This window comes from Marmota marmota, unplaced genomic scaffold (genome assembly GCF_001458135.2).
Source record: "Marmota marmota marmota unplaced genomic scaffold, marMar, whole genome shotgun sequence".
NCBI lineage: Eukaryota > Metazoa > Chordata > Mammalia > Rodentia > Sciuridae > Marmota > Marmota marmota.
The window spans coordinates 8,626,163-8,636,517 of record NW_025999913.1 but is presented as its reverse complement, the minus strand read 5'-3'; the positions used below and the strand labels follow the sequence as shown (position 1 = coordinate 8,636,517).

The 10,355-nt window shown below is 46.1% G+C and overlaps 1 long non-coding RNA gene across 1 annotated transcript; it reads left to right on the top strand.

Annotated features, from left to right (window-relative positions):
- The first annotated feature begins 4,066 nt into the window (after window positions 1-4,066).
- Window positions 4,067-9,973, top strand: LOC125615582. Its single transcript, XR_007346219.1, has 4 exons — window positions 4,067-4,205; window positions 5,831-5,912; window positions 6,359-6,469; window positions 7,392-9,973. It is a non-coding gene; the product is annotated as an uncharacterized LOC125615582 (long non-coding RNA).
- Window positions 9,974-10,355: the final 382 nt, after the last annotated feature.

Below are 10,355 nucleotides of genomic sequence, written 5' to 3'. Positions count from 1 at the left end.
GCTAGAAGAGGAGTGGCAAAGGAGGTGGCATTCCAGGGCACCTGGCCTAAGACTCGGGGCCATCTACACTGAGGACCACAGTGGCAGAAAAGATTTTAAATGTTTGAGGCAATGGATATGCCAATAACCCTGATCAGGTCATTGCACATGGTGTACAAGCATGGAAATGCCACACTTAGGCTAAGAAAAGAGGGGGAAATAAAACGCAAAGCTTGTTGCTCCTGCATTAAAAATAATAATAAAAGACAGGACTTTTACATAAGGATAAAGTCCAGACTTTCTAACATGAATGACAGTTCCTGGTCTAGCCCTTTTCTAAGCCTCTCTTTTTACCACTTCCCCAATTAAAATGATGCCATTCCCTCTTCCCAGAAAGCCCTCCACCCTCACCCACCACCCCTCCTCACTAGCTCCCTGCTGTACCCTGCAGGGAACAATGTGTTACTCCTTGGGATCACAGCTTGCTGGACCTGGGATGGATGCTTCACATTCTGACCCAAGATGGAACGTTCACTGCACTGGTGTCTGAGGGTACAAGTAAGTCTCAGTCAGTCCAGCCCTCTAGGGCCCGCCCCAGTGTCCTGGGAGAGTACTGCTAGGTCCAGGGTGATGAATGAATGCCCATTTTAATCTATGAAGGTGGCTCTAGAGAGGTGTCTAGGGCCTAAATGAAGATGGGGCAGAACTCATGGCTTTACCCCAGTAAGAGCAGAGGGAGAGACTGACCGTTACCCATCATATAAACACCTCCAGGACTGGACCGGCAGAGGGACAACTTCTCCAGGGCAGTTCCCTTGAGTCTTTCCAGCATCTCCGCCTGCTGGAGATGTCCATAGTGCCCTTGCTGAGCCTAAGCTTGGCTTGGCTTTACCCTTGGGGATGGGGCAGGTGGGAAATGGTGTATGTTGGACAGAAACTGTGGAATCGTTTCTAATGTTCTCTGGCACAGTAGGGGAACTGTGGTTGACAGCAATTAACTAAAAATTTCAAAGTAGGATTTGGAATGTTGCCAACACAAGGAAATTTTAAATGTTTGAGGCAATGGATATGCCAATAACCCTGATCAGGTCATTACGCATGGTGTACAAGCATGGAAATGCCACACTGTGCCCTGTAAATGTGTACAATTACTATGTCGATCTAAAAAATAATTTTTTTAACAAAAGATAAAACGATAGAAATTGTTAATGAGTATCCTTCCAATGAAACTCTTTTATTTGGACCAGAATTGAACCCAGGGGTGCTCAACCACTGAGCCACATCCCCAGGCCTTTTTCATTTTTATTTACAGACAGGGTCTTGCTAAGTTGCTTAGAGCCTTGCTAAGTTGCTGAGGCTGGCTTTGAACTTGCGATCCCCTGCCTCAGCCTCCCATGTTGCTTGGATTACAGGTGTGGGCCACCCACCCAGCTCCTCCAATGAAGCATTTCTGACTCACACTGAATGCCTTTGTTCCATCTATAGGGTAATTCTGAGTTGGTGTTTCTCTTGTTAATCTCAATTTATTTAATTGAGATATAATTTAGATGCCATGAGGTGCACAGTTCTTAGTTTTACAAATAAGATCTGACAACTACATATGCCCATGAAAACTTGCACACCGAATATTGGTTTCACCCCCAGAAACTTCCCAAATACCCTCACCTCATCAATCTCCATTGTAAGATGATTTAGAAAATAAATGATAAAAATATAATGCAGGCTCCTCTGGGACTTACCTGTTGGCTGAAGGAGACTGCAATTATGCAAGTAAAATGATTAGAAATCAACACAATAAATGATATGAGTAAATGGAAGGTTCCGAATCCACTATAGTGGCATGGTTTTAAAGAAGAGAAATGCATGAAAATGTCATCTGAAAGTTCATTAGGAATTCACATACCTAGGCCCACTCCAATCCCATTAAATCAGGATTGCTTGGCCTGGGACCCAGGAATACATGCCGAAGTAAAGTCTCTGGGAATTCTGACCTGGAGTTGGGGTGAGGGTGGCACAAGCCACACTGTGAAAAACATAAAGTTCTGTTTCGTCCACACAGAGGGCATCCTTCCTGCATGGAGAAATGAGAGCCACGGAGCTTAGGGACTTGTTAAGGTCACACAGTAAGTTCTCAGTTTGGGAGAGGAGTAGAGAAGGCTGGGATCTCAGGCACCCACACTGCCCCCAGAGCCATCTGCCCTTGAGGGGTATGTGGGGACCTCGGGAGCCCAGGGCCACACTGAGGTCCCAGGTGCTCCTGAATATCAACCCCCTATGAATCTCTTTGGAGACAACAGAGTGTGGGGACACTGTGTCTGGGAGAAAGGAAGGAAGGAAAGCACCAGTATCCCCTCCAGCTGAATGATCAGAGGCTTCTGGTCACCAGAACCCAAGGAGGGGCAGCACCCAGAGCAGCCAAGGGGCCCTGTCCTGTACCACAACTGTCATGGTCGTCATTTACCACGGAGACACACACAGGTCCTTTGGGCTCTATCTCCTATCCAGTGGCTGTCACAGCCCCTGCCGCTCCCACTATGGCAGATGGTGAGAAATGGAGAGCATTGGTGTCACTCTCTGGAATTCCACCCTGTTGGAGCTTTGCAGGCCCAAGACACTTGGTAAACCACTTGATCCTCTGGGCTTCAGTTTCCTTGTTTGTAAACCACGGAGTTAAATTAATTGCCTTTTGGCTCACCTCCGTCATTGTGGGTTAGAGTCCACCCCTCCCCAACCCAGGACCTTGAATTTGTTTTGTTATGATTTTTTGTTTCCTATTGGGTTCAGGTCCACCAGGCACACAGCCCAGATGGGCAAAGGTCTAGCAATCATTTCAGGTAGGAAGCAAAACATCTGTTTATAAGGTTCTTAGTGGTAGAGTTCTTTCCTTGTTTATCTGACATGCTGAGGACAAAATAAGTGTTCAATAAATGCTTCCAAAATAAATATGTGATTCATGAAAACTAGAGCTCCACTTGCCCTATTTGAGAATCACCCCCCTATTCAAAGGAACCCCAGTACCCACCAAATCAAAAACAAAAACATTGCAATTATTACTGTCTCCAGAAAATTTAAAGAAAGGGGTTCTGATTCAAAACCCCCCAAAATGCTTCTTAAAATCCCCATCCTCTTCTCTCCAGCTGTCATACTCCTGTCTCTGGTCACGAACCTCTTGCATTTGGTACCCCCATTCTCTCAGCACACTTTTTTCCTGTTACATTATCACAAAAGCCAGGTGTGAACCAACAAAGACTGGATTTTCCTCACACGCATGGGAAAGTAGGAGCAAAGACAAACGATTTTAGAAGACCAGGACCGAGGGCAAAGTTGGAGCAAAAAGACTACGATCCCTATTTATGAACCGCCGTCTGTCTCTCGGATAAGGGCCGATGTGAATGAGTGAATATTGGGGTGCCATCTGCCTGGTGGGTTTTACAAATTAGTCTCCCACATGTCGACCATTTCTATGGTGTTAATGAGGTGTTGTGATATCTGAAGGAGTCAGACTCTTAATATCAACCTAAGACCATCATTCTAAGTACATGGCTTCATTGCTTTAAGCCTCAGAGATGGGTGCACTTTATGGAGTAATTTAATAACAGAGGCTGTGTGGCTGGAAGATCTGTGAGACTTCCTGCAGCTTCTGCGAGGATCCTGTTAGGTTGAAATGGTAGGAGGTATTAAGCGACGATTCTTCCAGAAAGGGCTGGAGAACCATTTGGAGATGTTTCCTAACCCCTTCGTTTCAGCCCACTCCTCCATCCAGGGGAGAGAGGGAAGGCTTTTATAATGGGTAAATGCAAACTATAAATATTCAGCAAAAGCCTTGGCACGTGCCATGCCTCCGATGAGTGTCAGATGTGATTCTTAATGTGGTTCTCCAGTTTCTCTCGGGCTGAGCAGTCCATGAACCTCTGTTCGACCTAGAGCCAAGAAGCCACCTGGTTGAAGAAGCCCAGTAAAACATGCATGGCAGCCAGAGTTGAGGACCGGCCAGGAACAGAAAAGGCCTCATTAAGCATTTGTTTAAGTTATTAATTTCTGGCTGGGAAGAGAAAGACCCGTGAACTTGAACCACACAGGGCAAACATTCTGCGGTACATGGGTCCCGGAGGGTTTCCCTGCTTCACCTGTCAGAAGCCAGCCTTCCTGGCAGGAGAGTGACGAGAGAGGAAGGCCCTCCCCAGCCGGCAGCTGGTGGCTCCACACTGCCTAGGGGAGAGATGAAGGTATGGAGACCAAACTACCTTCTTCCCCACTGGGTTTAGGGCCCTCTTTATGGCCTCGTGCTGAACAGGTGGAATTTAGCTGCCTGCTCTAGCTTCCAGGGCTGGACCTAGATCCTTTTGGGATTAAGGCCAGGCGGGCCACGTGACAGCAGAGGCAGTCAGACCCCTGGCTTCCCTCTGCCTCTCTGTTTGCTCTTTTGTTATGGCTACTGGTCAAAGCTCCTCCTTTGTTTATTTGCTGGTCTGCAGGTTGGTGAGATCCTGCCAGCCCTCAGTCAGGCTGGGCCACGAAAGGCTGTAAGGAAAGGGTCATTGGGCCAGCCCTGACCTGCCCAGGGGGAAATCTGGACTGGACTGCAGCCTGTCCTCATTTCATCCCAAATAAGCAAAAACAAAGGAAGAAAGATACAAATAGAGCACATTTCAGAGCTGCAAAGACTAAAAGATGGACTGGTGAAAATGTAATAGTTAAAGCCCTGAGTTAATTGCAGAACAGCACCCTTGACAACCCCTTTGGGGGCAGGCAGCCTCAGGGGAGATCTGCACCAGCTCAGGCCTGCTCCTTCCCACTCTCCCCTCTAGCTTTGACAATGGCCCAATCAGAGTCCCAGTCGGCCTAATCTGGGTTTCAAAGGGAAACCCTGAAAGGTGATAGGGTTTGCTTTTCCCTTGAGTGCATGTTTTAAACAGTCTTGAAGGGCTCTGAGAAAAACCCACTATCAGTCCTCCTCGGCTTATCAAATCTCTTCTATCATAAGATAAGATGGGCTAATACAGAGAACAAGGGTTTTGGAATCCACACCGCCCTGGCTACACCTCTTGATTTACTAATTAAGTGAGCTGCGTTGAACAATTTAACATCTCTTAGGCTTGCTTTCATACCTGGATGTAATAATGATACATTTAAAATAAGAAGTGTATCATTGGGCTGCTGTTAAAAGGGATTTGAGATAATAGATGGCACAGTGTCATCTATTATCTATATATTAATATATTACATTAATAGAGGGTACAGATAACCCTTGATTCAAGTTTTTCTGGTGGCCACCAGTTTATGAACTGGTCCTCTCAATTTGACCCTTCTCCTCGATGCCCCAGACCTTGCAAAAAATTCTTGGTTGGGATTTTCAGCAGAGAAGCAAACCCAGCAGCCTATTAGCAGTGGGCCCATTTCTGTGCTGATGTAAATAAGTTACTCCCTAAAACACAAAACCTACTCTGGAAGCTTTCTCGTGGCAGTTTGGAATCACCCAAATAACTGTCACAGGAAGAAACACACTAATTCAAATAAATCCATGAAACCTCTGGAGTTGTACCTGCTTCCAAATAACCGTGAGCACCTGAACGTTTACAAATACATAACAGGAAGTAGAATCCACAGACTGGAAATTCCCTTAACTTTATTTTTTGACACATCATGGTGTATTCTGTGCTTCTGGTTGTAGCCGTAGCAAATTCCAGTGTGCATAAAAAATTGAAGAATGAGACCAAAAAAATGTGATTTGAAGTGGGGATTTCTTCTGAGATAAAATTGCTAAGGGGTGGCTTGATAACCAGTTTTTATTTCCCCATACACAATGTTATTCCTTCATTCATAAGACAGTCTGTTATCTATTCTGTTTCAGGCACTGTGCATGGTGTTGGAGATACAAAGACGAATTAAGCATGAATTAGGCCATTAGAGATGACCTCTGCCCACAGGAGGTTGTAAGTGAGTCTGGAGCCACACGCAGCTAGCAGGCATAAGGTCATCAAGAGGGACCACAGAGGGCAGGGAGCTCCCCTCTTGGGGAGGGCATTAGCAAAGGTTTCTGCAGAGCTTCTGAGTTGGCCCTTAACATGAGCAGAACTTACTAGAAGAAAAAAAGAAAAAAGGTGAAAATCTAGGCAGAGAGGACAGAAAGGAGGTGTCAAAGTGCAATTGGAATTCAGCGTACAACAGTGTCGATGACACACTGTGTGTGTGTGTGTGTGTGTGTGTACAGTACTAAGTAGACCATGGGAATGTGAACATGGACAGTCAGAATCCACAGTTAGAAGTTTAGAATAAACAGGAAAGAGGGAAAAGTAAGTGTAAGATGAAAGAGGAGAGAGAGTCCAGCAAACAGAGGAACTTCTCTCAAGACCCCTGCTCTTGAACCTTGGAATATCAGGGAGAAGCAATGTCTAAGAAGGTGAATCGTTCCTCGATGAAGCCCGGAACCAGAGACAGACTGTCCCATGTCTTTGCCTGGCCTTGCTTAGTCATCCACGTGCACATTCACGTAAGTTTTTGAAGGTAGCGTGGACATTACATACCAAGGGCGCTAGTTGTGGGGGGTCAACCCAGGGGTGTGTTCAGACCTCTGTGCTCTGCCAGGGTGGTGGTGTGTGGTGAAACAAAGACATGCCTTTCTCTTTCTACTTTGGTCTAATTACTAAAAGCATGTTTTTGTTTATTCCTGATTTCAAGACATATATGCTACTATTTAAAATATGCAAACAAGGACACACAGAAGGAAAAGAGACTTTCTATGTGTATTCTGTCTGTCACACATTCAAGGTGCTCTTTGGTACCGAGCCTTTTTGTGTTTAGAAATGGTTTCCCATCCAAGAGATTAGATAAAAGTGATTATTTTATATTTTCTTATAATTCTTAGATGTTTTTAGTTTTCGTATTTCACTGATGAATCCATACTAAGTTTATTGTAATGAATGGTCTCAGGTAAACTAGCCTCATGGTGCATTTATGAGCCTTGGACCTCTTTTTGGGGAGAGGGGTACTGGGGATTGAACTCGGGGGCACTGGACCACTGGGCCATATCCTCAGCCCTATTTCATATTTTATTTACAGACCGGGTCTCATTGAATTGCTTAGCACCTCGATTTTGCTGAGGCTGGCTTTGAATTTGCAATCCTCCTGCCTCAGCCTCTCAAGCTTCTGGGATTTTAGGCATGCACCACTGTGCCAGGCTTGGCCTCCTTTTTTAACTAAGTTGCTCTTCTTTGGTGCTGGGAGTTGAACCCAGAGCCTTGCACATACTAAGTACTCACCTACCACTGAAGTACTCATTACTCTTATCATCAGTTGTGTCTATTTCCTGTTTGTGTAGAGGCCAACATGTGTTTCCTGGGTGTTTTCCTTTGCAGTCATAATGAAATGCTAAGATGTACCTTCAATTTCTGTTATTTCTGTCCTCCCAACAGGACCTTGGCCTTTCCCCCAGTGGCCATCATCTTGAGTCACTGAAGTGTTGTCAACCACTTAGAAATACACAGCCGGTAGAAAACTCCTCCACTCTGGACACTTTGAAGGCTTCTGTCTGATCTACCCTGTGAAGGATAGATCTCCTGAGCACCTGCCAAGCCCAGGATGGGTTGGGACTATCTCAAGAGGCATCACTCGCCCACCCCTGTCCCCTGAACAGTGTCACACCTTCATTCTTTCCTTAAGCAAGCATCCTGCTCCAGGGTACAGGGTTGAATGAGACACAGTCCCTGCCCCCAAGGTACTCTCCTGCCCTTCTAGAATGATCCAGAGGAGCTGCCCAGGTGAGTGACCTCATGGCATGACATCATGGGAATCTGCCCAATCTTATTCAATTTACTCAACAAATATTTGTTGAGCTCCTAGTGTTTGCCAAGAACTGTGCTGGGTGCTAGGATAGAAGAGCTGAAGGAACTCGCTGCTCAGGGGAAGACAGACAAACAAATAGGCGGTCACAACTCAGTGTGATAAGAGCTAAAATGGGTGAGAGTGCTGGACCTGGGATGTTTTAAGTTTCTGGGCTCTGCCTCCCGCCTGCTTCATTAACCAGGGCATTTCTGTTACATTCCAAGGAATGCAAAGTCAGTTGTCATCGCATTCACACAAGACTCTTGAGAGCTACCTTGACCTCCCTTCAGACCAGCTGGTAGAGTTACGGAGGGTATCAGCTGGGGAGGTGAGTGATGGGCGAACACGTGGTTCAGAGTTCAAAGAGGTGAGGGGTGTGCAAATGAGGCATTGGTTGTTCTGGTCCTGGAACCTCAACTGGCCACTTGGCCTTTTGGAAGTCAATGCCAAGTGTAGCATCCCGAGAAGAGAAAACACTAGCCAGGCACCAAAGATTTCTTTTCCTTTTATCCCAGTGACTCAAATCCGTGGGCCCCACTGATATTTGTTTTGACTTCTTGGTTCTGCAGCCTGGGGCGGCTCTTGTGCCATGGGGTGACAGGTCTTTTAATGGACAAATTAGCAGTCTTCTTGGTCACCAGTTAGGCCAGGCAGTCTTGAGCCACCCACAGGAAACTGGATCATGGGTTCCCCTCGCACCCAACGTATTACCAGAACTTGATCCTGCTTTGATAAAAATCTCAGAAGCATCTGAGTCCGCATCTCTCTGTCCATTTTCACAGTAAGGAAAGTATAACATGCATCCCGAATGGAGCCACTCGATAGCAGTGTGCCAGCAACTCTGCTGGAGGAAATCAGGAATGAAAACGAGTTTTTGTGATTTCTTTTGCACGTGTATGTTCACTCACACGCCTTTTCTCCCCTCTGGGTCTTGATGATCCAAAAAAGAGCTTTCAGAACAGATGGACAGATGCTTTGCCTCCTCACAAGCCTCTTATTTGGAGATGTTCCCTTGCATCTTCTTTTTCAACCAGGAGCTGACTTCAGAGCCTACCTGCAAAGTGGCCTGTGTCCATCTAAATGCTTGAAACTCATTCCCCAAAGAAATAAGCCCCTGACATCTAACAAGTCACGCCAATCACCCACGCAGTGCTGTCCTTCTAACATGGATTTCTGGGTACACTGTGAGTCCCTCCCATTGCTTTCCCTCCGACCTGCCAGCCACCTGTCCTGGTGCCTGGTCACACACAGTACATTGTCGAAGATGACATGAATCTAGTCCTTGCACTTTTCTCCTTCCCGTCAGCTCATCACCACCCAGAGTTACACATCTACTTGGCTCTAGGTTGTTCGTGGGCTTCTGTGAGAGAAATAGCCCAGAAGAATGCTTCCAAGTGACAGAAAGTTCTAGATGCACTTAGTGTTTCTCAAGTCTCAGCTGCTTCTTCATTTGTAAATGGGATAATCCCCACTTATGATGCTATCCGAGAGCTGGAGGTAGCACATGGGACTGAGCTCATAACACAGGCGCTGGGAACTAGCGGCCGTGCTTACCGTTGTCATTGTCATGCATAGTTTCTTGTTCTCTGTTTTAAGCTGTGGCCCAAGCATCTTTGATCAAGCAAAAGGTCCAAGCACTGCTCTATTTTATCTCAAGCCAGTGATGCATGGAGGAGAACGAGGTACAAAGGTGGGGGACCATTCCCTGGTGGAGAAAAAGCAAGAGAAGTACAGCTGCTCCCCTTCCTCTTTCAACAGGCTGACTCATGAGTACGTGTATGTATGTGTGTGTGTACATATGACATATATGTAAAATATGTGTGTCATGTGGAGTCCAAAATCCTTTCTCACTCCACCACTCCTCCCCCTCTTGCTTCACCTTTCTTCGTTTTCTGCTCTGGTTCCCCAGCTGTTACAGCTGCAAGTCACATGCCACTCCCTAGGTCCTAGGCATAAAGAAGCCTTGGGCATCTGAGCCTTGTGGCGTGGGGGCTCCCCACTGGACAGAATGTAATTGGAAGGAGGCAGACCCACTCCCTCAGCTTCCCTTAGGAGGACTCATTAGGTAAGATAAAACACACCTCTGCTTGTTTCCTTATCCTTTCCAAACCAAAGATAAAAGCAAATTTAAAATATTATTTTTTAAATGCCTTTATTTTATTTACTTATTTATATGTGGTGCTGAGGATCAAACCCAGGGCCTCACACATGCTAGGTGAGCACTCTACCACTGAGCCACAACCCCAGCCCTAAAACATTATTTAAAAATGATTCCTCACCACTGTTGCTATGGACCCTCAAAGGGAATCTTAGGTGCTGGCTGGGTTTTTGCTCTATGTAACCTTCTCTTCTGCACTCTAGGGTCCTTCCCTGTATAACCTCACTTATCCGTTCAATATGTATGTATTACTATACTCAGGGAATTTCACACTCAAAGCAAGAGCATCCCAGCAGAGAAAATAGTAGTATCTGTCACAGCACACTGAGAAATAGGCAAGAGGCAGGAGAGGAGCTCAGCAGAACATCTAGGGGCACATCCAGCAGGAACTCACAGG